Consider the following 6,714-nt stretch of genomic DNA (forward strand, 5'->3'; position numbering starts at 1 on the left):
ATATAGGGAAGAAACAGAATGAATGATGCAAATTCAAAGAGATGCACAGGAAATTAAAATCTCAATCACAAGCTGGTAAAACCGTTTGAATGAAAGTGAAAACAGACTTTCAGATTTTGAAGACACAATTGCAGCTAGCTAAAAGGTAAGGGAAGATTTCTTAAAAACAAATAGGATGCAGGAAAAAATAATTCAACATCTTCAAGATGATGCAAATATGAACAACATAAGACTAGTAGGCATCAGTGAGAAAGAGGGAAGCAACACAAATGACAAAGAAAGAATATGGGAAGAAGTAATAGCAGAAAACTTCCCAAATGTGAGGAAACAATCTGACATTCAGTAACCGAAGCATACAGAACTCCAAATAACTTCAACCCAACTAAAAACACACTGAGACATATAATAGTGAAGATCCCAGAAATGCAGCACAAGAACAATATAATGAAAGCCACTAGAGAAAAGAAAACCCATCAGAATAATAGCAGATTTCTCCTCACAAACCATCAATTCAAAGAGGGCATGGAATGAAGTACTTTAAGTCCTCCAAGAAAATAAAATCCCACCTAGACTGTTCTACTCTGCAAAACTCTTTCAAGTATGATGGAGAAGTGAAATACTTCCACAACAAAGAACAACTAAAGAAATTCATGATGACCAAATGACCAAACCAATCCTACACAGAATGCTAAAAGATATTCTAGAATGGGATCAAAATACCCACAATTCCAAGAACAACAACAGAAAGAACCCACCAAACATGGCAAACTATTGAATACAGGATAAATGCAGGGAGCCAACAATAGGAAAATAACATGACAAACCTAAGTCAATACATATCAATTATAACCACCAATGTAATTCACCAATTAAAAGAAATAGACTGGCAGAGTGGTTAGAAACAAATTCCAACAATATTCTGTATACAAGAAACACATTTAACCCATAAAGAAATTCATAGGCTGAAAGTCAAAGGATGGAAAACAGTACTACATGCTCCAGGACCTCACAGAAAAGCAGGGGTAGCTATTCTGTTAACAGACAATCTAAACTTCAAACCAAGAATGATCAAACAAGATAAAGAAGGTCACTATATATTGGTTAGGGGGAAAATTCAAGAGGAGGAGATAACAGTCATAAATATGTATGCACCAAATACAGGAGCACCCAACTATAAAAGACAAATTTTAAAGGTCATGAAAAATCTACTAACCAATATCACAATCTTAACAAGGGACCTTAACACCCTCTTATCTCAAAAAGATAGATTAAACAGGCAAAAAATAAGCAAAGAGGTAGCAGAATTGAACCAAACCTTGGAACAAATGGACTTAGTGGGCATATAGATAGACATATTCTTTTCAACTGCACATGGACATTTTCTAAAATAGACCACATACTAGTCCATAGGTCATGCTTAACTATATGTAAGAAAACAGAAATTATCCCATGCATATTGTCTGACCACAGTGCAATGAAACTAAAAATTAATAACAAAAGAAACCATAAAAACCCCATAAACATATGGAAATTAAATAACATCCTCCTCAAAACCAATGGGTTGCAGACAAAATTAAACAAGAAATTAAACAATATCTATAATCCAGTGAAAATTCAAGCACAACTTATTGGCACTTCTGGGATGCAAGGAAAGCAGTTTTTTGTGGAACTGGGGATTGAACTCAGGCCCCTGTGCTTGCCAGGCAAGCGCTTATTCTACTGAGCCATCTCCCCAGCCCTCTTTGAGGGAAATGTATAGCAGTGAACTCAAACATTAGGGAAACAGAGCAAGAACAAACACTCTAATGCTGCACCTCAAGCCTTTAGAAAAAGAAGAGCAAGTCAAGCACAAAGCCCAAAGATGGGAAGAAATCATAAAGATTGGGGGAGAAATTAATGCAATTGTGTGGCTGGGGAGATGGCTCGGTGGAATAAGCACCTCCCTGGCAAGCACAAGGGCATGAGTTCAATCCCTGGTTCCGCCAAAAAAAAAAAAGGAACTAATGCAATTGAGACAAAGAAAACCATACAAAGAATTAATGAATCCAAAAGCTGGTTCTTTGAAAGATTAAATAAAATTGATAAACCTCTAGCTATCCTCATCAAAAAGAAAAAAGAAAAAAATCGAATTCATACCATAAGGAATGAAAAGGGTAAAATTACTACAGATCCTGTGGAAATTCAGAAGACCATCAATAACTACTTGGAAAATCTTTACTCTCACAGAATCAATGACACAGAAGAAATGGTCAAATTTCCTAGATAGGTACAGACTAGCAAAACTAAATTTTATGATTTCCTCCTTTAATTTCAGTTTGGACCAGGATTGTCATTTTTTTCTCAAGTATCTTCAAGTTTTTCATTATATTCTTTATTTAAGCATGCTGAATCCCAGGCCCGGTGAGTGTATGGGAGAGCTTCCCTGCTTCCCTGCACCCACTGGACCTCTCCGGACCCAACCCAGGACGACTGCATGAGTGAGACCTTCCTCCGCTCTCTCAGGACCCCTCCAACCACCACCCCCAGCCAGCCTAGGCCCGCTTCATGAGTGAGACTTTCCATCATGCTCTCCAGACCCCTCCACCCTACTGGACCCAGCCCAAGCCCAGGCCCAGTGAGTGTGTGGAAGAGCTTCCCCACTCCCCTGCATCTGCTGGTACTCTCTAGACCCAGCCCAGGCTTGGCATACAGGCCTGGGGTGAAACTCTGCAGCAGAAGTCCCTGCAGAGAGAGTAGGGGCTAGAACCAACCAGATAATCCAGGAGTAGAACATCTTGCCAGAGGGGCACAACAGGTTCACTTCCAAGGGCAGCAGCAGGAAGCAGCTGAGCACAGTACCCAGACCCAAGCCAGGCACAACTGGATAAATTCAAACTTTGTAGATTTGCACCCAAATTTCAGTAGGTGCTAAGGTTATAACTGCACCAAAGCTCTACACCAAAAGTCAGAGGACAGTGCTATATAAAATGACAACGAGAAGGAGCAAAATACAATCTCAGACCCCAAGCCCACCCAGAACAAATGCAGAGAACACTAGCACAGAAGAAATTGGGAATCACACAGCTGAAATGTCTGAATCAATAGCATCTGAAGTCAAGAAACAACAGCAGAAAGTTATAGAGGAACTCAGATCAGAAATAACCACTGAGATAAAAAGAAGATATCTCTGAATTAATAGCATCTGAAGTAAAGAATCAAATGCAGAAACATATGGAGGAAATTAGATCTGAAATAATCTCTATAGTAAAAGAATTAATAACTGCTTCTAAAGAAGACACTGTTAAAAAATTAGAAATTAGAAAAATGACATATTCCTTGAATGAGCAATTCAGGAAAGAAATAGATCTCATGAAGCAGAGTCAAAGAGGTATAGAGGAACTTAAAGTCTCTATCACAAGCTTGCAAAACTGTTTGAGTGAAAGCGAAGATAGAGTTTCAGCTTGAAGACCCCATTGCAGCTAGTGAAAAGGTAAGAAAAGATCTCTTAAAAACAACTAGGATGCAGGAAAAAATAATTCATCACCTGCAAGATGATGCAAAGATGAACAACGTGAGACTAATGGGCATCAATAAGAAAGAAGAAGTCAATACAAATGATATAAAAAGAATATGGGCAGAAGTAATAGCAGCAAACTTTCCAAATGTGAGGAAACAATCTGACATTCAGGTAGCTGAAGCATACAGAACTCCAAATGACTTCAACCCAATTAAAAACACACTGAGACATATAATAGTGAAGATCCCAGAAATTCAGCACAAGAACAATATACTGAAAGCCACTAGAGAAAAGAAACAGATCACATTTAAAGGAAAACCTATCAGAATTACGGCAAACTTCTTTCAGAAACCATGAAGTCAAGAAGAACATGGAGCAGAGTACTTCAAGTCCTCTATGAATTCCAGCCCAGACTACAATACCCTGCAAAACTCTCTTTCAAGTTTGATGGAGAAATGAAATGACAAAGAGCATGACAAAGAACAACTAAAGAATTTCATAATGACAAAGCCAACCTGACACAGACTACTAAACATGCTGTATTTTCCCATGTAACCATTTGTTACAAATGAACTTCCTTCTTGTGTCTTCTTTCATTGTCTCTCAGAGGTTCCTAGTGTGGTGTACAGGCATTGTTATTGTCTTCAAGAAATTGTTTAATTTCTTTCTTGATTATTTTCTGTGAAACACTGATCATTCAGGAATGCATGATTAGGTTTTCAGGTATTTCTACATTTTCTGTGGTTTCTTCTATGGTTGATTTCTGTTTTTATTGCAGTTGTCTTGTAAACATGGGGGGATGGCGATTCTTTTATACTTACATAATCAGAATTTGTGAAATAATTTGTGATATATTTTGAGGAAAATACCATGTGCTGCAAAAACAATGTGTACTTCACTGTAAAAATAAAAAATAAAATTAAAAAAATCCTACCAATAAAGAAAAGCTCAGTTTTGGATGGATTCCCTGCAGAGATCTTTTAAAACCTCCAAGACCCCACTAAGTCTTAGCTACTTTTCTAATTGCTGAGACAAAATGCCCTATACCCAAAGTTAAATGAGAAAAGATTTATTTGTCTCTAAGTTCACAGAGGTCAAGGTCCACAGTTGGTTCTAAGGCAGGCTAACGTGGCAGAGGAGCATTGCAGAGGGTAAACAGCCCATGGCAAAGCAAGATAGGCAGAAGGCTGCAAGAAAGGGGTAAGTGACAAATAGAACCCTCTTCCTATCTCTTATATCCTACCCAGAGTACCATCCTTAGTGTGGGTAGCTCTCACACCCAAGGTGGGACAACACTAATCCTACCATCACACCACGAATTAAGTCCAGCATCATATACTTGATCCTAGCATCACCTCCAAAAAGGTGATACACCACCTCCAAAAAGCCCCACCTTTGGCCACATGAGACTTTGTGGGGACATATAGATACAAGCCATGAGGTCTTTGTGGTGAGTGTGCTCTAGCATTTCTCAGGTAAAACATGGCTAAAAGTTTATGGAGTAAGCGGAAAAGAAAAATTGGTGCTGAAAAGAGAAAAAAGAATGCCCCAAAGGAGCTCAACAGACTTAAAAGTATTCTCAAAATAGACCTCAATGTTTTAATGAAAGATGTTTAAGAGATAGCAACTGTCCTGGTACCCAAACAGCGCCAAGAGAAAATGGAATGTGCAGTGAATAATGATGAAAAAGACTCAGATGACATGGAAATAGAGACTGGGATAAAGAGAAAAAAAAGGCTCTTTTAGATAGAATGGACAGTACCCAGGATGGATGAACCAGAGACAGAGAAAAAGGCTGAAGGCAGAACAAGAAAGAAGAAGGGAAAAGCAAAGCAAAAGCAGCAAAGGCAGCAAGGGCTGGCCTAGTAGACCCCGCCCCTGAAAAGCTTGCCACATGGGACAGGTGTTAGATTAGAAAGTACATACTGATTTCAGCTCCCAATAAATGAAACCTATTTCAGGTTTTTTTGGTTGTTTGTTTGTTTTTTGAGACAGGGTCTTGCTGTGCAGTTTGGGCCAGCCTTGTGCTCACTTTTGTAGCCCCCAAGCCAATCTCGAACTCTCAGTGATCCTCCTGTCTCAACCTCCCAAGTTATTTCTGTTCATATTTTAATGTGGCCTTTTTCTTTACTTCAAACTCTAATTCATTTTTTTTAGGAAATGAAGTATTTCAATATTTGATGAATAAAGTATTTGAATAAAGTATTTTCGTTGACAAAAGCTATATTGATATTTTAGATGGAAATTGACCAATACTCAGGTTTTATCAGACATCAAAATCCTGTGAAGTATTAACCTAGTTATAATTGTTCTTACAGCTTGGTAATTATACTCAGTAAAGTAAATGATGTACTGACAACAAATTTGATGAACTCATTTTTTATTTTTTTGGTAAAATTAATTTTTTTCCATAATTTTATTGAGAAACAAATAGCAATGAGACAGTTTCTTTTCTTTTCTTTTTTTTTTTTTTTTTGTAACAATGAGAGGCACGGTTCTCTCAGTTCCTTATTATAAACACAGAGAACAAGCCAGTATACTATTCAAACAAAGCACAACTTTCAAATACATGAAATTTAGAAGCATATTCTCCACTGCTGCATTACACAGCCTGTGTTACCAGGTGAGGCACAAAGACCTCAGTATGACTCACATCGAGACGACAATGGACAAAACACAACTTACAGCCACCTTCTTCCCAAGAGAAGGAAAGACTGTTTGTGCAGGACCACCTCCAAAGAAGACCTGTATCAAATGCAAGCACACAACATTCCTTATATTTTACTAAGTGGTATGGTTCAAAAAACACACACTAGAAACTTTCAGTTAAAATGAGTTGTGCCTCCGTGGCGAGGCTGACCCCAAGCATCTTTGGTCTGTACTCCACAAAACCTCATGCAGTCACACACTGGGGGTTTGGGAGCTGTCTTGGTCTAGGGCATGTGATATTAAGATTAATGGTGGGTGATACTAAATCCTCTGATAGTAATTATTATAGTTCTGAGTGGCAATACCCAAAAGCTGGTATTTTTGATGGGATTAAAGAGAAGGCATGCTGCATCTGCTGCTGGGACTTTCTGCCTTGTGCCTTCTGGGCCATGATCTGTTCCTCCTCTGCCATGTCGCTCTGCTGTGCCACCATGCCCTGGAGCCAGTAAACTGTGGACTGAAATCACTACCAACTGAAGAACGCTGAAACAAAGCTTTTCTCCTTCAAC

At 38.5% G+C, this 6,714-nt stretch overlaps 1 pseudogene; it reads left to right on the forward strand.

Moving 5' to 3' along the window:
* The first annotated feature begins 4,978 nt into the window (after positions 1-4,978).
* On the forward strand, positions 4,979-5,378 carry LOC101580320 (annotated as a pseudogene).
* The last annotated feature ends 1,336 nt before the right edge of the window (positions 5,379-6,714 follow it).

This window comes from Octodon degus, unplaced genomic scaffold (assembly GCF_000260255.1).
Source record: "Octodon degus isolate 3935 unplaced genomic scaffold, OctDeg1.0 scaffold00238, whole genome shotgun sequence".
NCBI lineage: Eukaryota > Metazoa > Chordata > Mammalia > Rodentia > Octodontidae > Octodon > Octodon degus.